Here is a 21,818-nt window from a genome sequence, read left to right as displayed (position 1 = left end):
CAATTTGATGTCATAAAGCTGATTCAGAAGCACAATTATAAAGCTACTAGTGGCTCTGGAAGAAAGCATAAAGGACTCTAGAGACTTTGTTATGGCAGAATTTAGAACTAATCAGGCTGCAATTAAAAATAAATTAAATGAGATGCAATACAAACTGGAGGTCCTAACTGCTAGGGTTAATGAGTTGGAAGAAGGAGGTGGGTGACATACAAGACAAGTTGAGGTAAGAAAGGAAGCTGAGGAAAAAAGAGAAAAACGATAAGAGACCATGAGGAAAGGTTAAGGGAAATAAATGATAGCCTCAGAAAAAGAATCTACATATAATTGGGGTTTGAGAAGATGCCAAAAGAGAGAGAGGGTCAGAAAGTATATTTGAACAAATCATAGCTGAGAACCTCCCTAATTTGGGGAGGGAAACGGCATTCAGATCCAGGGAATAGAGAGGTCCCCCCCAAAAAACAATAAAAACCATTCAACACCTCAACATTTAATAACAACACTTGCAAATTCCAAAGATAAAGAGAAAATCCTTAAAGCAGCAAGAGACAAGAGATTCTTTTTTTTTAAATTAATTTTTATTGGTGTTCAATTACCAACATACAGAAAAACACCCAGTGCTCATCCCATCAAGTGTCCACCTCAGTGCCCATCACTGATTCCCCTCCAACACCCGCCCTCCTCCCCTTCCACCACCCCTAGTTCGTTTCCCTGAGTTAGGAGTCTTTATGTTCTGTCTCCCTTCCTGATATTTCCCAACATTTCTTTTCCCTTCCTTTATATTCCCTTTCACTATTATTTATATTCCCCAAATGAATGAGAACATACACTGTTTGTCCTTCTCCGATTGACTTATTTCACTCAGCATAATACCCTCCAGTTCCATCCACGTTGAAGCAAATGGTCGGTATTTGTCGTTTCTAATTGCTGAGTAATATTCCATTGTATACATAAACCACATCTTCTTTATCCATTCATCTTTCGATGGACACCGAGGCTCCTTCCACAGTTTGGCTATTGTGGTCATTGCTGATAGAAACATCGGGGTGCAGGTGTCCCGACGTTTCATTGCATCTGAATCTTTGGGGTAAATCCCCAACAGTGCAATTGCTGGGTCGTAGGGCAGGTCTATTTTTAACTCTTTGAGGAACCTCCACACAGTTTTCCAGAGTGGCTGCACCAGTTCACATTCCCACCAACAGTGTAAGAGGGTTCCCTTTTCTCCGCATCCTCTCCAACATTTGTTGTTTCCTGCCTTGTTAATTTTCCCCATTCTCACTGGTGTGAGGTGGTATCTCATTGTGGTTTTGATTTGTATTTCCCTGATGGCAAGTGATGCAGAGCATTTTCTCATGTGCATGTTGGCCATGTCCATGTCTTCCTCTGTGAGATTTCTCTTCATGTCTTTTGCCCATTTCATGATTGGATTGTTTGTTTCTTTGGTGTTGAGTTTAATAAGTTCTTTATAGATTTTGGAAACTAGCCCTTTATCTGATATGTTATTTGCAAATATCTTCTTCCATTCTGTAGGTTGTCTTTTAGTTTTGTTGACTGTATCCTTTGCTGTGCAAAAGCTTCTTATCTTGATGAAGTCCCAATAGTTCATTTTTGCTTTTGTTTCTTTTGCCTTTGTGGACGTATCTTGCAAGAAGTTACTGTGGCCCAGTTCAAAAAGGGTGTTGCCTGTGTTCTCTTCTATGATTTTGATGGACTCTTGTCTCACATTTAGATCTCTCATCCATTTTGAGTTTATCTTTGTGTATCGTGAAAGAGAGTGGTCCAGTTTCATTCTTCTGCATGTGGATGAGACAAGAGATTCTTAACTTATATGGGGAGAAATACCAAATTAACAGCAGACCTCTAGACAGAGAACTGGCAGGCCAGAAAGGGCTGGCATGATATATTCAGGGGTACTAAATGAGAAGAATATGCAGCCAAGAACACTCTAGCAAAGCTGTCATTCAGAATAGAAGGATAAATAAAGAGCTTCCAAGATAGGCAGAAACTGAAAGATTATGTGACCGCCAAACTGGCTCTGCAAGAAATATTAAGGGGACCCTGTAAAAGAAAGAGGAAGCCCAAAGAAATAATCCACAAAAACATGGACTGAATAGATATTTCTATGACTCTAAATTCATATCTTTCAAACGTTACTCTGAATGTAAATGGGCTAAATGATCTCATCAAAAGACACAAGTATCCAGGGCCAGATGGCTTCCCATGGGAATTCTATCAAAAATTTAAAGAAGAAATAAAACCTATTCTACTAAAGCTGTTTTAAAGGATAGAAATGGAAGGAAATACTTCCAAACTCGTTTTATAAGGCCAGCACCACCTTAATCCCAAAAGCAGACCAAGACCCCACCGAAAAGGAAAATTACAGACCAATATCCAAGATGAACATGGATGCAAAAGTTCTCACCAAGATGCTAGCCAATAGGATCCAACAGTACATCAAGTGTATTATTCACCAATACCAAGTGGGATTTATCCCCAGGATGCAAGTGTGGTTCAAGACTCGTAAAACAACATGATAGATAACATCAACAAGAGAAAAGACAAGAAACATATGATCCTCTCAATAGATGCAGAGAAAGCATTTGACAAAATACAGCATCCATTCCTCATGAAAACTCCTCATAGTATAGGGATAGAGGGAACATCCATCAATATCTTAAAAGCTATCTATGAAAAGCTCACAATGAATAGAATTCTCAATGGGGAAAAACTGAGAGCCTTTTCCTTAAGATCAGGAACACAACTGGGATATCTACTCTCACCACTGTTATTCAACATAGTACTAAAATTCCTAGCCTCAGCAATCAGACAACAAAAAAGAAATAAAAGGCATTCAAATTGGCAAGGAAGAAGTCAAACTCTCCCTCTTTGCAGCTGACGTGATGCTGTATGTAGAAAACCCAAAAGACTCCACCCCAAGATTGCTAGAACTCATACAGCAATTTGGCAATGCGGCAGGATACAAAATAAATACCCAGAAATCAGTGGCATTTCTCTACACTAACAATGAAACTGAAGAAAGAGAAATTAAGGAATCAGTCCCATTCACAATTGCACCCAAACACATAAGATACCTAGGAGTAAATCTAACCAAAGAGGTAAAGGATGTATGGCCTAAAAACTACAGAACCCTTCTGAAAGAAATTGAGGAAGACCTAAAGAGATGGGAAAATATTCCATGCTCATGGATTGGAAGAATTAATATTGTGAAAATGTCTATGCTACTCAAGGCAATTTACATGTTCAATGCAGTCGCTATTAAAATACCATGGACTTTCTTCGCAAGTTGGAAAAATAATCTTAAGATTTGTGTGGAATCAGAAAAGACCCCAAATAGCCAGGGGAATATTGAAAAAGAAAACCAGAGCCAAGGGCATCACAATGCTGAATTTCAAGCCGTGTTACAAAGCTATGATCATCAAGACAGTTTGGTACTGGCACAAAAACAGACACATAGATCAATGGAACAGAATAGAGAACCCGGAAATGGGCCCTCAACTTTATGGTCAGCAAATATTCGACAAAGCAGGAAAGACTATCCCCTGGAAAAAGGACAGTCTCTTCCATAAGTGGTGCCGGGAAAATTGGACATCCACATGCAGAAGAATGAAACTAGACCATTCTTTTACACCACACACAAAGATAAACTCAAAATGGATGAAAGATCTAAATGTGAGACAAGAATCCATCAAAATCCTAGAGGGAAGCACAGGCAACACCCTTTTTGAACTTTGCCACAGCAGCTTCTTGCAAGACACATTTATGAAGGAAAGGAAACAAGCAAAAATGAATTATTGGGACTTAATCAAGTTAAAAAGCTTCTGCACAGCAAAAGAAACAGTCAGGAAAACTAAAAGACAACCTACAGAATGGGAGAAGATATTTGCAAATGACCTATCAGATAAAGGGCTAGTATCCAAGACCTATAATTTATAAAACTCGACACCCAAGAAATAAAGAATCCAATCATGAAATGGACAAAAGACATGAACAGAAATTTCACAGAGGAAGACATAGACGTGGCCAACAAGCACATGAGAAAATTCTCCGCATCACTTGCTGTCAGGGAAATACAAATCAAAGCAAGCCACAATGAGATACCACCTCACACCAGTGAGAATGGTGTAAATTAACAAGACAGGAAACAACAAATGTTGGAGAGGATGTGGAGAAAGGGGAACCCTCTTACACTGTTGGTGGGAATGTGAACTGGTACTGCCACTTGGGAAAACAGTGTGAAGATTCTTCAAAGATTTATTTATTTATTTATTTTTTTAAATTTTTATTTATTTATGATAGTCACAGAGAGAGAGAGAGAGAGAGAGAGAGAGAGACAGAGACACAGGCAGAGGGAGAAGCAGGCTCCATGCACTGGGAGCCCGACTTGGGATTCGATCCCGGATCTCCAGGATCGCGCCCTGGGCCAAAGGCAGGCGCCAAACCGCTGCGCCACCCAGGGATCCTTCTTCAAAGATTTAAAAAGAGAGCTACCCTATGACCCAGCAATTGCACTACGGTAAATACGGAGTATTTACCCCAAAGATACAGATGCAGAGAAACTTGGGGACACCTGCACCCCAATGTTTATAGCAGCAATGTCCACAATAGCCAAACTGTGGAAGGAGCCTCGGTGTCCATCGAAAGATGAATGGATAAAGAAGACGTGGTCTATATACACGATGGAATATTACTCAGCCATTAGAAAATTGAATACCCAGCATTTGCTTCAACATGGATGGAACTGGAGGGTATCATGCTGAGGGAAGTGAGTCAATCGGAGAAGGACACCCATCATATGGTTTCACTCATTCAGGGAATATAAGAAATAGTGAAAGGGGGATCCCTGGGTGGCTCAGCGGTTTGGCACCTGCCTTGGGCCCAGGGTGCAATCCTGGGGTCCCGGGATTGAGTCCCGCGCCAGGCTCCTGGCATGGAGCCTGCTTCTCCCTCTGCCTGTGTCTCTGCCTGTGTGTGTGTGTGTCTATCATTAATAAATAGATAAAAATCTTTAAAAAAAGAAATAGTTAAAGGGATTTTAGGGAAAAAGAGGGAAAATGAATGGGAAAAGTTAGAGAGGGTGACAAAACATGAGAGACTAGTAACTCTGGGAAATGAACAGAGGGTAATGGAAAGGGTGGCAGGCTGTGGGTTGGCTTAACTGGGTGAGGGGTACTGAGCACAGAACTTGATGAGCACTAGGTGTTTTACTATATGTTGGCAAATGGAACTTCAAATAAATCAATTAATACTACATCAGGGCAAGGATCTGGAGGGTAAAGGAAACTGTGGATCACAAGGCTGTTGGGAGAATCATATAAGGACCTTGCATTTACTTGTGACTTTACAGGCCGGTAAGTAGGGCACATGCTTGCTTGAGAGGACATACTATCTGCTCACAACACTCCAGGCCACACAAAATGTATGTGAAGGAAGCAGTGCTATGGACTAGCTGAGCTCAGCTCTCGACAATCTATCCTATAATGCCTCACCATCAGGAATAGCAACTACTTGTGTAGCAGACAAGTTAAAGTATATAATATATTGTTTTCTGAAGTCATTGTAAAGCACATTTAACCAAGGTAATACTAATGAAACCTCTGATTAATAGACTCACCTATCATTTGAAATTTCATTCTTGTCATTGGCCCTAGGTGGATGGCAAGAGCTATGAAAACAAATTAGGAACCTTGGAGAGTGTAGGAATTTGTTGAAATATTTCAGGTATATTATGCATGACCTGTATATCCTGAGATATCTTCTGGAGGCTGGTCCGTACCTGTCTTGAATTGTTAATGTACACACAGCAAGAGAGGCCCTTCATTGAGTGGATTCTAACCCATTAAATAAGAAATCAAATGGCAGGTAATTATCCATCCTCATTTGTGCTAGTGAGCCATGCTTGTTGCTGTGTTAGACTCGGAATTACTGCAGTTTCTGCATGTGGTTTGTTAGAGTGGCCAAAATTTCTGAATGGCTTTTGATATTTGATCTTGTTGGGATAGGGTGGTGGGCACTTGTTCTTTTACCTGCCAGACCATTGATGATGGCCAGTGCCAATAGCATAAGGATTTTAAAAATCCCTTTTTGTTGTTGTTGTTGTTGTTTTAAGATTTTTTTTATTTATTCATGAGAGACAGAGAGAGAGGCAGAGACACCAAGGGACAAGCAGGCTCCCAGCACGGAGCCTGATGTGGGATTCCACCCCAGGACCCCAGGACCACAACCTGAGCCAAAGGCAGACACTCAACCACTGAGCCACCCAGGTGCCCCAAAAATCCCTTTTTGCATAGATGTGAGATGCCTTATAGGGCCAGGAGGGTAATGGATAACAAGAATGATAAAGGTAAAACACTGTAATGATAGGGGTCATCTCTGTGTACAGCTTATGAATGGAGCAGGGTCATGTGGACTTCCTCCTGTCCCCTTGAGTCAGGTCCCCAGTAGAATCCAAATGAAGCATTGTTTTTCGTGAAAGGTCAGTGAATGTCCAGGGCTAGGCCCAAACTTTGTATTCAAGTGTATTTGTTAGAAAGCTACTCTGTGGGTGGTTAATTTTATGCTTACCTACAGGGTACTCTTTTTGAGATATAGATTCGGGATTTGGTCTAGTCTAAATGAGACTTGGGTTTCTTTGGAGGGAATTGGCACAAGGGCTGGTCACTAAGAAGAGTTGTGGGACAGAGAGGGACACAGGGCTGTAGGTCTGGCCCTGCATGGGGACAGATCCCACATGGTTTTACTTGCAAGGCCTAGGCTTCTATCTCACAGGTTTGTATGAATATATTTACCACGTCCAATATGGCCTACTTAGCTGTAGTGTGGGGCAGGGTTATGGTGTACAACAGGGAAAGACTTATGGATAAGATATGGAGAGGAGTGGAGGTGGCACTTTTGGGTATGAAGGTGATACTGATAGTAGTGGTGGAAATAATGAGGAAGAGAGGCTGTCATTGATGCATGAGGCAGAAAGCAGAAGCTGTAATATAGTACTCTGAACAGTAGCAAGAGGTCCCCAACCATAAAATGTAGGAAGGTCAAGCTACAGATGTTATAAGAAGTACCTTACCATAGCTAGCATAGGTTAGAATACATTGTTCATGTTGCCGTAAAGATTAAATGATGTCTAGTGCTGACCAGCAATCAACAGGAAAATTACTCACAGTTTAGCAGCCATCAGTTTGATAGATGTAGGATGTTGTAGATGCAACAAGAAGTTAGCTTTTTTAGAAAAATAGGACTCTATAGGGTCACCAAAGTTGATCAAATAGAGGCATTTTTGCAATTTGGTCTTGAGGTTGACAGTCATTTCCTTTCTGGTACAGAAGTCATCTGAGGGGGGAAATCTCAATGTTCAATGAAGTTGGCTGTCTTGTCTTTTGTCACTCACTTGAGTGGGGGAAACATAGTCTGAAGAGTTAATGTTTTCAGAGGTAAGAGAGGCCAACCTGAGGGAAGGTGCACTGCTCAGTAGAGACTTATGAAAGGTAGGAGGGACTGATTGGTATTAAATTCTGAATATATTTGCGAGAGGCCTGGCTCAGAATGGAACTACAAGTATGAGGTCTATAGTCAGTTGAGCAGATCTCAGTAAGCTCCATCAGATTACCAGGGGTGCACCTTACAAAGGAGCAGGTACTTGTGATCAAGCGTTGTGGGGACCCCATCCATAATGCATATAGATGTGTGCACATTGATGGCTAACTGTAAAGAGATTTTGTGGATGGCATTTTACAAGCAGAGGTTGTCCCAATAAAGTAAAGTATGATCATTAGAGCACAAGCCTGCTAGCCATATGGGAATGATTTGGTAACATTGGGAGGATCATTCTGCCAGGATATAATTTCAGGTGTAGAATAAGGAGGAAGTGACTCACTTAAGGATTGCTCCCATTGGAACCATTTAATATGTAGGGAAGTGAGCTTCTAGAAGGTGCCTGCCAGCACCTGGTGCTTACCCATCCTGTAATACAGAAGTGCACTTGACTGATTTTATTCCAGCACATATCCTGGGACAGGGTTAGGCCCAAGGGGTCTACTCTCAACCCTATTACCCAAGATTTCCACTGTAAGAGTAGCTACCACAACAAAAGAGTGTATATGAATTTGACTATCTTGCAGGATCCTCTTTGGGGCAAACAATCTGGTTGCTGAACAAAGGCAGATTCTGGTTGCTTTGGATCAAGAAATCCTTTACCACCTTCTCTAAGGTGGCTACAGATGTGGACTTCCTCCTCTGATTGTGGATCCCTTAAGGGTTCATTAGTGGATTTCCTTTCCTAATGTGACTGGCACTCACTACATGGAGGATCTCTTTCCCTCTTCGGAGATCCACATAGGTCCATTAGTGGGTCCTGAAGCTATCATTTCAATCTCCTGTAAATCTTTTGGTGAGTTTGGTTTAATTAACCAGAATTTATTACCTAGATAAAAAGGAGGCAGAGTTGGTGGCCTTAGCTTCACTGCTGGTACTGACCCATCATACATTGGCCAAGGAAATCTGTATAATCATGACCTCTAAGCAATTTTGTGGGGGTTGTTTCTTGGGCTCTATCTTCTAAGAGGATCATATTGTACAATCTTCCCTTGATTGATATATATATAGAAGATATATCTATCAGTCGGTTGAGCATGTGCCTTTAGCTCAGGTCATGATCCATATCAGGCTCCCTGCTCAGCAAGGACTTGCTTCTCTTTCTTCCTCTGCCACTTACCCTGCTTGTGCTCTCTTATTCTCTCTCAAATAAATAAATAAAATCTTTTTTAAAAAAGAAGATATTGAGATGATAAAAAATCCATATGCTTTACCAGACTGGCTGCAGTATGAAGGTTCCTCAATAAGTTAAAACCCTACAACCCAGCAATCTCACTACTTGGTATTTATCCAAAGGATACATAAATAGTGATTTAAAGGGGGCACAGGCACCCTAATGTTTATAGTAGCATTACATACAATAGCCAAATTATGGAAACAGCTCAAATGTCCATCAGCCAATAATGGATAAAGAAGATGGAATATATATATATATATATATATATATATATATATATATATATATAAGAATATTATTCAGCCATCAAAAGGAATGAAATCTTGACATTGGCAATGATGTGGATGGAACTGGAGGGTATTCTAAGTGAAATAAGTCAGTCAGAGAAAGATAAATATCATATGATTTCACTCATATGTGGAATTTAAGAAACAAAACAGACAAACAGAAAAGGGAAGGAAAACTAAAACAAGAGGAAAACAGAGAGGAAAGCCAATCATAAGAGATTCTGAACTTTAGAAACAAACAGGGTTGCTGGAGGGGAGTTGAAGGGGTGGGCTAATTGGGTGATGGCCATTAAGAAGGGCACTTAATATAATGAGCACTAAGTGTTATACGCAACTGATGAATCACTAAATTCTACCTCTGAAACTAATAGTACAGTATATGTTAATTAAATTGAATTTAAATAAACATTAAAAAAATCAAAATGGTAAGGGAAACATCCACTACATGAGCAGATGTGCACTGCATCCTCTTTAAGGTCAAATGAGTGAGGTTTTACTATAAGAACCAGCAGGGAAGTATTTGGAGAAGATTGGTAGTTTGTGTGGGGGTTTGGAGATCTGAGGGCTGGGATTTAAGCAGCATTAGAGCTTGTGATAAAATTTCTGAGGAACCATTTATTGTTTAAAAGCTTGAGGAACACATCTTTTTGAGTAGATCATTGTGCCTCTCTATAAGTCCAGCCACTTGGAACTGATAAGTTAGGTGGAAACTCTCCAAGTTTCCATGGACTAGAGCCCATAATCAAACACCTTTGGAAGTGAAATGGGTACCTTGATCTGAATCTATAATATCTGGTGGGCCAACAGAGATCAGCACATATCTAGTTAAGAAGATTATATGATAAGAAACAGGAAGGCACATGATGAGATGAGCACTTGGTGTTATACTAAAAGTTGGCAAGTTGAATTTAAACAAAATATTTTAAATAAAACTGCATCGCAAAGGATATAGCACAGAAAAGAAAAAAGAAACAGGGTTTCTTTCTGCAGAGCGAAGTCCAGTGAACATTTGGATGCTAGTGGCCGCATACCTACTAGCTCCAGCAGAGGGCAGCAGTGGACTGATAAAAATCAATTTGCCAACCTGAAAAGGATCTGCTGCCCTGAGGCATGTATCTCCAACTGGGATCCTTTCAGGGTTTTGTTTGAGAACAAAGGGAGTAATTATCTCAAACAACTTTGGCTAGAGCCTGAATGAGGAGGGTGCACACCTGTATGCCTTATCACTGTCCTATTGTTCCTATATGACCTGATGTGGCCAGATTCTGCTAGCGGATATGGCATCTCTGGAAGAATAGTTGCGTTAGTACTCTGAGAGGTGGGTCATGTGGGGCCTTGGAACAGGCATGTAATTTGAATAAGCAGTCTGCCACGTTATAATGTACTTCTGGTATTTGTTGGCATCTGTATCCAGAGACATGAGTAACCACAATTGGCATGTGTGAGTTGGCTACTTTTTTTTCCAAATGAAGGCACTCCAGAAAGGCTTTCCCTGAATCATGAAATTATCCTTTTGTCATTGTTCCAACCAGACTGTGAACCCATTGGCTCACAGAAGTCGGTAAAAATGTATGTCCTCAGGAGTCTCCTTTTTATGGCCCTCTGTAGAGTCAGACACATTGCCACCAATTCTCCTAGTTGGGCCGCGCCAGGAAAGCCCTACTTCACTAGTGACATGCCACTAGCAGGATGATATGCTGTGGCCTCCTAGCAGGATAGCGCTCTGTAAAGTGGTGGTACTGCTATCCATCAAGAACAACTCCCTTTCCCTTTCCATGTTAGACAGTTGATATCAAGCCTCCTACCACCTGCCCAAACTGCTGAGGGGCCATCAGTATGAGTGCCACTAGCTGCACCTCCATGTCAGTGGACAAGGGGCTGAGCATGTGGGAGGTCACATCCTCCTACAATCTGAAGGCCCTTGACATCAGATTCAGCACTTTCCTGAAGGTATCCTTCCCACAGAGTTACAGAATTTGGATTACAATTCAATGTCAGAAAGCCAATTCAGAAGCACAATTATAAAGTTACTGGTGGCTCTAGAAAAAAGCACAAAGGACTCAAGAGACTTCATGACTGCAGAATTTAGATCTAATCAGGCTGAAACTTAAAAAAAAATTAAAAAATCAATTAAATGAGATGAACTCCAAACTAGAGGTCCTAACAACAAGGGTTAACGAGGTAGAAGAACAAGTGAGTGACATAGAAGACAAGTTGATGGCAAAGAGTGAAACTGAGGAAAAAAGAGAAAAACAAAAGATCATGAGGATAGGTTAAGAGAAATAAATGACAACCTCAGAAGGAAAAATCTATGTTTAATTGGGGTTCCCGAGGGTGCCGAAAGGGACAGAGGTCCAGAATATGCATTTGAAAAAATCATAGCTGAAAACTTTCTTAATCTGGGAAGGGAAACAGGCATTCAGATCCAGAAAATAGAGAGATCCCCCCTAAAATCAATAAAAACCGCTCAAAACCTCGACATTCAATAGTGAAGCTAGCTTGCAAATTCCAAAGAAAGAGAAGATCCTTAAAGCAGCAAGAGACAAGAAATCTCTAACTTTTATGGAGAGAAATATTAGATTAACATCAGATCTCTCCACAGAGACCTGGCAGGCCAGAAAGGGCTGGCAGGATATTTTAGGGTCCTACATGAGAAGAGCATGCAGCCAAGAATACTCTATCCAGCAAGGCTCTCATTCAGAATAGAAAGAGAGGTAAAGAGCTTTCAAGATAGGCAGAAACTGAAAGAATATGTGACCACCAAACCAGTACTCCAAGAAATATTAAGGGGGACTGTGTAAAAGAAAGAGGAAGTCCAAGGGAACAATCCACAAAAACAGGGACTGAATAGGTATCATGACACTAAATTCATATCTTTCAATAGTAACTCTGAACGTGAATGGGCTTAATGACCCCATCAAAAGGTGTACCGTTTCAGACTTGATAAAAAAGCAGGACCCATCTATTTGCTGTCTACAAGAGACTCATTTTAGACCTAAGGACACCTACAGCCTGAAAATAAAAGGTTGGAGAAAACTTTACCATTCAAATGGCCCTCAAAAGAGAGCAGGGGTAGCCATCCTTATATCAGATAAACTAAAGTTTTTCCCAAAGACTGTAGTAAGAGATGAAGAGGGACACTATATCATACTTAAAGGATCTATCCAACAAGAGGACTTAACAATCATCAATATTTATGCCCGTAATGTGGGAGCTGTCAAGTATATCAATCAATTAATAAACAAAGTTAAGACATACTTAGATAATAATACACATATACTTGGTGACTTGAACATAGCGCTTTCTACAATCGACAGGTCTTCTAAGCACAACATCTCCAAAGAAACAAGAGCTTTAAATGATACACTGGACCAGATGGATTTCACAGATATTTACAGAACTTTACATCCAAAGGCAACTGAATACACATTCTTCTCAAGTGCACATGGTACTTTCTCCAGAATAGACCACATACTGGTTCACAAATCAGGTCTTAACCGACACCAAAAGATTTGGATCTTCCCCTGCATATTTTCAGACCATAATGCCTTGAAATTATAACTAAATCACAAGAAGAAGTTTGGAAGTATTTCAAGCACGTGGAGGTTAAGGACCATTCCCATTTTAACAGTGAAACCTCAGTGGCTGTGCCAGGCTTCTGCTGTGTTGAATCCTTGAACCAAGACACAGAGGAGACTTATGTGCAAAATAGCACAGGCTGTGAGCCCATCAATACCTCTTTTTCAAAAGGGCCTAGCAGCCTGCCAAAATTTGGGATTAGTGGTATGTACCAGGTTGTTTTTTGAAGAAGATATTTGGTTCAGAACCCCATGGAAAGCCAAGTAGAGAAGTGCTTAGTCCAAAGAATCTATGAGGCATGATTAGAAGCATCTACTGATTCAACTCAGAAATCTGAGCCCAAAGGACTAAGGGCAGAGGCTACTAGATGGCTCACTGGGGCCAGCCACAAAACAGTTTGTCAAGGTTCTCCCCAAAGCAAGGATCTGTTTTGTGTATAAAATCATAAGTAGGTTTAAGTAGAATAAATAAATTTAGAATGTGTTTCCTCCAAAAGACAAAGGAACCTAATACGTGCTGTACCTGCTATAGTGTAGTGGGAAACTTATTTGTGAAGACCTGATATCTTCTAGTAAGACATCTTAGACCTTAGCTGACCATACTATGCCAAGATACTTGACAGACATCACTGGTCTTTGTATCTTATTTGGGGGTAATAATTTATCACTAGGTGTAAATCTTCTTGAATGGCATCCTCAGAAGTCCTCCATGGTGGAATGTCATCTATATAAAGTCAAAGGTGGCAGTGACTTAATTTGCATAAACTTAGACTTTGACTGCACAAGTTATGTGCAATGACAGGGCTCTTTAGAAAATCCATAGGCAGCCGAGTTAAAGATATAGAGTGCTCTCAAAACTAAAAACAAACTGAAGTTGTAAGTAAAACATGTTGACTAGATATAGGACAGAAAAGTAGTGGCTTTGAGCTTTTTGAATGTTATCTATCATCTCTAGAATACTGGGCATGGGAGCTTTAGTGGAAGAAACATATGCATTTAAGTTCTGATTGTCAATTGTTCATCTCCAACCAGTTTTAAGACTGGTCAGATGCAGCTATTAAAGGGTCAGATGATGGGGCTAATGACCCCCGTCTCATTCATACCTCTTATTACAAGCTGCTGGCTCTTTGTACCTATTTTGGCAGTTATTGTGGTGTATTTACCATTTGACTGAAGAAGTTGGTTGGACAGGTTCCTATTTGGAAGCTCTCACAAGAAAGGCCAGATGTTGGGGTTTATTCCACCAGGCATGTCACTGGATGAGGGCATCCATACCTAGGACAGGAAAAGAGAGAGCCAAAGGGATACCACCACAGGCACCTATTTTATAAATACAGTGCTGACAGACATACTCCGCTTAATTTGTTCTTGTACACTATAGGTGGTTCCCTTGGGGAACTGAGAAGGGTTACCTGGAATTACTGTGTCTAAGACATCCAGAGATGCTGGCCAGTTGGTTTTGTTTCAGTGGACCACCTGAGTTCATAAGTCAGTGATTGTCTTGAGGAAGTGAGAGAAGCTCTAGGAAGCCACTGAGTCTCTAGGATAAATCTCTGGGACGCAGCCAAGCCCAAAGTTTGGCAACATTGTTTGGGGCAGAAGAAGCCTCAGGACCTTCTGAAGGCCTCTGGGCCACTGAAATTGGACTCTGTAGTGGGGCAATCACTTGTTTTAAAGAGAACAGTTTGTACCAATCCTCCAGATATAAACTCATTGGATAGCTCCCAACTGGCAGAGCTGCCAGTTCTAAAGTGCTCTGCTGTTTAGAACCCATCCTGACAATTATTTCTTCATGAGTATTACATGTGGACTTGAATCAGGAGGTGGAAAGAGTGTTCTGCCAGGTGAAATGTGGACATGTCACCTGAGGACTGGCCTTGAGGTTGTGGGATGCCTTGGTATTGTGAAATCTGGGAGTCTGGGTGAGCATTTCCCTCATGATACCATGTGTATTATCTCCAGAGCCTTCTAAAGAGTACGGGAGTTCCTACACAGTGGAGAATTGTAACCCTGTAATTCAAGGGAGTTCCCTATATGAAGAATTCTCTGAACCAGGTCAACTTTTGGAGATAAAATCCAGGTCATACAGTGTTATGTTCAAAGAAGTAATAGACCATACCAATCTTATGAAAAAGGAGTCAGGATACATCTAAGGCTTCCCATTGGTCTTAAATCTTTGTGGTAATAACTGAGATAGAAGATTGATATTGATTCTAAGTCATAAAAATCCAAGTAAGCAGGATGAGGGATTCATCTTCTATATTTAGGGCTTGTGTCTTTGGGTTTGGACTCTCTCTCCATTAGGGCACTGGGATCTTTAAGGGTAGCAGCCACTGGTTTAATTCTAGTTGACCTAATCCTGGGCAGCCCCTCCTGCATGATGGTTTGAAATCACACATATCCCTCAAGAATTTGGCCCTCAGTTTCTGGGGGGTTTTATTTTTATTTTATTTTTTAGGTTCTGGGGTCTTTTAAAGATTGTGCCTTTTGTGGTCTTTGTAAGTACTGGGTAGTTGCCTTATTTCTGTGGTAATAATAGTTCAGAGCTAGTATTAAATACCCTTATCAACCAGTCAGCCCATTTTTCCCCATTGCTATACAAAATCTCTTAAAATATTTTGAATCCCAAGATGTATAAAATTTTTAGTTTCAATTTATAATTCTCTATCCTCCACAGATCTGATATTACAAATTGTTACTGGAATGTTCTGCAGTGGATATCCCCTATAGCCAGACTCACAGGCATCCTCTTCTTTTTCCAGGGTAATCTCCATAGGCCTCACTGGTATTGTGTGTCAGGATCACTGGGATTGGCATACATCTAATAGCTTAATTCTTTATGATTATTCTCATCAGCTCTTTTAATATGATTAGTGAGGGGCTTGTTAATTTTCTCCAGTGTTTCAAGCAGTGTATTCACTAGGTTCTCAGGTTGCTTATGTAGAGACATTAGATCTTATACCACCATATGCCAGGGGTGGGACCCATGTATACCATAACTTAGGGGATAAAGTGTGAGAGCACCATGATATTCAGCAACAGAGTCCAGAGGCCTGGACTGCATTTGCCTTTCCTTGGAACAATAGCTCCTCAAATGAGAATGCCCCTATCATATTAGTCAGGACTCAGAGTTCTGGTACCTCCTGAAGAAAACGGCAGTCAAGGAAAGAGATTCTCTGTCCCCAACTTCCATGGGAACCTTCCTGCACCTGCACCACGGTAGCCCACACTTGGACAGGGGTTGACACTCATTTGTCAAGGCCTTTAACAAACACCATGGGACTCTGTGAAAATCTTATCCAGTTCACTGAACATTTGGCAGGTAGGACCATGGTTAGAGTTGGAAATTCACTGGAAGTCTAATACCCACTGGGAAAATCCACCCTCCTTTGGGTGTTAACAGTAAGAGGACATATCTGCAGAAGCTCAAATCAGCCCCAATGAACAATGCTCTGAAGTTCAGAAGGACTCTCACTGCTTTTCTCAGAGCTTGCACCTTGGGATGGAAAGCTATGGTAGCTCTCTGCATAGGCAGTATGCAGTAGCACAAAGCAGTATAACTGTATGGCAGCAGGCAGAAGACCTCTCCCAGGCAGAATTACCCATCTGTGAGAGCCAGTTTGTAATCCATTTGTAGCTAAAAATGGTATTTCCCATGGTTGACTGCAAGCATGATTCGATCCATCATGTTCCTGACACCATTTGTGATTTTATTAAATTAATATTTATTTTATTTTAAGAGATTTTATTTATTTGACACAGAGAGAGAGAGAGCACAAGTAGAGGGAGTAGCAGGCAGAGGGAGAGGGAGAAGCAGGCCTCCCACTAAATGGGCAGCCCAATGCGGGACTTGATCCTGGAACCCTGGGATCATGACCTGAGCCAAAGGCAGACACTCAACTGACTGAACCACCCAGGCATCCATACATTAATATTTTTTATTAAGTAAAGCCTCCACATATTGATTGGTGAGCTGCAGTTCAACAAAAGACCACTGGGGATTGAAATAGAAGTGTTTTACTTACAAGTCCCAGAGGAGATACACAGTATACCTCCCAGCTCCAACCTAGAAGGTCCAGGCAGGCTGCAAACAGAGAGAGAGATGGAACCTGAGGCTCATGTTTTTTTTTTTTTCACTGAAAGTAAGTAGGTAATTTAATTGCATACATGCATGGAAACTTTACAAGGATAGGCAAAACACAGACATTTAATGACAATTCTTTTTCTATTTGATGATTCCTAAAGGTCATTAATACATTGTGGTGAAGGTATCTACAGAGATTTAAAGCCTCTGCTTATTGCTGCCTCGTCAACACCAAAGTCCTCCCCTAAAACAAAAACCAAAAACGGGATCCCTGGGTGGCTCAGCGGTGGGGCGCCTGCCTTTGGCTCAGGGCACAATCCTGGAGTCCCGGGATCCCCGCATTGGGCTCCTGGCATGGAGCCTGCTTTTCCCTCCTCCTGTGTCTCTGCCTCTCTCTCTCTCTCTATCACGAATAATAAATAAATCTTAAAAAAAAAAAAGACTAAAAGTCAACCCCTGCATATGCACATTGTAACTTCAAAAAAAAATCACTGCATTTCTGTTGCTTTATTAAAATTTCAGAGAAAGGATTAAAAGTAAAAAATCATTTAACAACAATCCTAGGTATAGATACGTCATTTTCCTTAACAACGGATAAAAATGGGGGAAAATAAGCTCTTGGGTACGTGTATTCTATTCCTGAGGCTCATGTTTTTATTAGGTTTTGTGCATAGAGGAATTTGGGGTTCCTAGGCTAAGGCTAAATTTGTCAGTTCAAAAAGAGTGGTGTTTTGGTAAACTTGACAGAGGCCTCAACTAAGTGGCACACAAAGAGAAGACCCTGATAGGTAGGGAAGAATGCTAATCCCAAGCCCTCTGGAGAAATAATATTAAGACCTTACATTTATCTGTGACCCTGCCAGCTGTTTTCCAGGGAGAGGTTTTTGTCAATCTGAGGCCCTTGCAGGCACATAGCTACAACAAGCCAATGCCAAGAAAGCAATATTACAGGTAAATTAGCTTAGCTCTTAGCAATAATTCTCATCAGCTAATTTAATCTCATGCAATTAATTCTTGGTCTAATTGATCTTGAGTTAGTGGTTTTATAAATCTATCAATTTTCCATTAGGATTCTGGAAATTTTTACCCAGTTCAGTGGTATAGTTTCTAATAACTTAGAAGTACTCCAGAGTACTTATCCGAGTTATTTCCATCAATTTTACTGAATAAGAACTTTTGGACTAGTTGATTGCAAAAGCTTTAAGGAAAGCATCAGAAAAAAAATCCTGTTTGTAAAAGACAAAATAATTAAAATGACCCTGATTATATATTTGATGACAGATCATTAAATGGTACATGACATTTTAAAATAATTGGAATTATGGGAAGCTAAAATGGTAGTATAGTAGGAGTACCCTAGGATTCCCTTGTACCTTGCACACAGCTAGGTAACCATCAAACCATTCTGAATACCCAAGAAATAGACCAGAGGACTGACAGAAGAAACTGAACAACCAGAGGGAGAGAAGAGGCCACATCAAGGAGGTTAGGAAGTGCAGAGGTGTGGTTTGTGCAGAGGTGCTGGTGAAGGTGAGAGAGAGTGGAATGCACAGGGATACACACAGCAAGAACACTTCTCCAAAGCTATTGGCTGAGAAAATGAGAAAGGATGATTTTCATGAGTTTTTGCAACAGAACTCAAAGACTGGAGTTTTAGAAGCTGGCAGGCTAGGCTGGGATAAAGACCTGAGAGTGATGTCCCACTCCTGGAAGAAGGCATGCAAGCAACCCTGGCAGACAGTACCATTTGAAGATCATCTAAAGCACATAAGGGGAGACTTTTCACTTTTTTGGGGCGGAATCTGTGAGATGTGGCATTCTCAGTCACCTCTCCAGGGACAAAAGAGCTGGTGGGTGACGTTTCCCTTACCCACCCTTCAGGGTAGGCACAGAGACACCTGGTGAGGGTGGCTGAAGAAGAAACTGGCTATTTAGCTTGCTTGCCTCCAAATCCCATGCCTCTGCAGTCTGGCACAATTGCCCTTCTGGGTCAAACCAGGTCGAGCATGGCTCGACCCTCTCCCAGAAAACCAGCACAGGTCCTTGTAACACCAGGTCCCTAGAGTTTTAAAAGTCAGCATGCTTGGCTACATAGAGGCCAAATTGTACTATGTTGCTCCAGGCAGGCAAGCAACCTGGAGACAGAGTGAAAACACCGATCTGAAAAATTACTTGGAGGCACAAGCACTCACACTTCTAGGAGTGCTTCCCTGAGACTAGCAAGCCCCCAGAAACCCCTCACCAGGAACAAAGGAACTGGCTTACACCATTCCCCTGCCCTGCCCTTAAGCATTAACCAACTTCAGTAAACAGCATAATCTGCCAACACTGAGACAGACCCCTGTGCTTTTCTTGGACAACTGTGCTAATGACTTGCACAATGGGCTTCTTCCCTGGAAGACCAGCAGAAACTCCTGCACGCAGCACATCTACCAACCAGAGTTCTGCGAGGCTTCAGTTCTAGTGGAAATTGAATCAGGTCTCATTTAACAAAGCAGACTAGAGCACAACTAGTTAAAGTTTGCAATACTATGGCTAAGGTTAAAACACTCCCCACTGTAGACAAGGAGAGCCTCTGTAGATGATTGACCTGAGAGATAGACAAGCCAAAACACAACAGGAAAGTGCACTCAGCACACAACAGAGACACTCCCTGAAGCATCAGGCCCTGGACTCTATATTATCTCTTCTTCATAAAGCCATTACTCTTAAGAGCAGGAAACATTACAGCTTTTCTAACACACAAAAGAAAACAGAGACTTAGACATAATGTCAAGACAGAGAAAATCATCTCCAAATAAAGAACAAGAAAGGTCATAGCCAGATATCTAATCAAAACAGATACAATTAATATGCCTTATGGATAATTTAAAGCAACAATCACTGAGGAGGGCACTGGATGGGATGAGCACTGGGTGTTATATGTTGGCAAATCGAACTCCAATAGAAATGCATATATACAAAATAAAAAATAAAGTAATTTAAAAATGTAAAAATATAAATAAAAAACAACAACAAAAAAAAACCCACAAAATAACTACAGAAGGCAGAAGAAACAAAAGAAAAAAATGAACTATTGGGACTTCATCCAGATAAGAAGCTTTTGCACAGCAAAGGATAAAGTCAACAAAACTAAAAGACAACCTACAGAATGGGAGAAGATATTTGCAAATGATGTACCAGATAAAGGGCTAGTTTCCAAGATCTATAAAGAACTTATTAAACTCAACACCAAAGAAACAAACAATCCAACCATGAAATGGACAAAAGACATGAACAGAAATCTCACAGAGGAAGACATAGACATGGCCAACACGCACATGAGAAAATTCTCCACATCACTTGCCATCAGGGAAATACAAATCAAAACCACAATAAGATACCACCTCACACCAGTGAGAATGGGGAAAATTAACAAGGCAGGAAACAACAAATTTTGGAGAGGATGCGGAGAAAAGGGAACCCTCTTACACTGTTGGTGGGAATGTGAACTGGTGCAGCCACTCTGGAAAACTGTGTGGAGGTTCCTCAAAGAGTTAAAAATAGACCTGCCCTATGACCCAGCAATTGCACTGTTGGGATTTACCCTAAAGATACAGATGCAATGAAACGCTGGGACACCTGCACCCCGATGCTTCTAGCAGCAATGTCCACAATAGCCAAACTGTGGAAGGAGCCTCGGGGTCCATCGAAAGATGAATGGATAAAGATGTGGTTTATGTATACAATGGAATATTACTCAGCCATTAGAAACGACAAATACCCACCATTTGCTTCAACATGGATGGAACTGAAGGGTATTATTATGCTGAGTGAAGTAAGTCAATCGGAGAAGGACAAACATTATATGTTCTCATTCATTTTGGGAATATAAATAATAGTGAAAGAGAATAGAAGGGAAGGGAGAAGAAATGGGTAGGAAATATCTGAAAGGGAGACAGAACATAAAGACTCCTAACTCTGGGAAACGAACTAGGGGTGGTGGAAGGGGAGGAGGGTGGGGGGTGGGGGTGACTGGGTGGAGGGCACTGAGGGGGGCACTTGACTCAGCAGTCAGACAATAAAAAGAAATAAAAGGCATCCAAATTGTCAAGGAAGAATTCAACCTTTCCCTATTTGCAGATGACATGATATTGTATATAAAACCCAAAGACTCAACCTAAAAAATTGCTAGAACCAATACAGGAATTCAGTAAATTAAAAGGATAAAAATCAATGTACAGGAATCTGTTGTACTTCTATATAACAATAATGAAGTAGCAGAAAGAGAAATCAAGGGATTATTTAAAATTGTAGCAAAATCCATAAGATACCTATGAATAAACCAAAGAGATAAAATATCTGTATCTGAAAACTTTAAAGCATTGAGTAAAGAAATAGAAGATGACAAAAGGAAATAGAAAATACTCCATGCTCATGAATTGGAAGAATAAATATTGTTAAAATGATTATACTAACCCAAAGCAATCAACACTTTTAATGCAATCCCTATCAAAATTCCACCATCATTTTTTCACAGAACTAGAACAAACAACCCGAAAATTTATGTGGAATCACAAAAGACACCAAGAAGCCAAGCCACCAAAGGCTCTTTGTCTTGGGAGAGAGGGAGACACTACGTCTGGCAAGGAGAGTGTGTGATTTAGAGAAGGACCCAGTAAGTAGGAGATTGAGGTGCTGGAAGTTGAAACGAGAAAGTTGGTGGGAGGAGAAGAGGAAGTATGGGCGCCAGGCCTGGTTTATCAGCCCTGGAAACTCTTAGGTGGCTGGGATTTCGGCTCCGGGTGGGGACCAGGGATGCTGGGTGGCTGCAGCTGCCATGGCTGGTCCTTAAAATCCCCCTGAGGCCCATGAGCTCTCACTGGCTGCCTTGGTGGCATCCTTCCTCTGGTGCTTCCAACCTTTGTCCACATCTCACTTGGATTCAGATGCCAGCGCCTCATGGGTCCTGGGCTGGATGCTCCCCCCTAGATGACCCAGGGACTGCCATCAGACTGTTTGTTGGCCAGGGAGGTGAAAGAACAAGGGGGCTCCTCTTAGCACACCCCTCCGTCAACCCCCGTGAAAGGCCACTGTCCCACTGTTTC

The 21,818-nt window shown here is 41.2% G+C and overlaps 1 long non-coding RNA gene across 1 annotated transcript in view; it reads right to left on the bottom strand.

Moving 5' to 3' along the window:
* Nucleotides 1-1,737: 1,737 nt before the first annotated feature.
* LOC121489920 overlaps nucleotides 1,738-21,818 on the bottom strand; it is a 52,397-nt gene continuing 32,316 nt past the window's right edge. Inside the window, exons 2-4 of the long non-coding RNA XR_005987456.1 lie at nucleotides 16,673-16,731; nucleotides 13,811-13,922; nucleotides 1,738-1,790 (exon numbers count right to left, since the gene is read on the bottom strand). This is a non-coding gene — a long non-coding RNA (uncharacterized LOC121489920). The remainder of the gene's footprint in view (nucleotides 1,791-13,810; nucleotides 13,923-16,672; nucleotides 16,732-21,818) is intronic.

The sequence above is a fragment of the Vulpes lagopus genome, chromosome 4 (assembly GCF_018345385.1).
Source record: "Vulpes lagopus strain Blue_001 chromosome 4, ASM1834538v1, whole genome shotgun sequence".
Taxonomy (NCBI): Eukaryota; Metazoa; Chordata; class Mammalia; order Carnivora; family Canidae; genus Vulpes; species Vulpes lagopus.
Note: the sequence above shows the minus strand (reverse complement) of the source record. Positions and strands in the feature narration are given on the sequence as shown.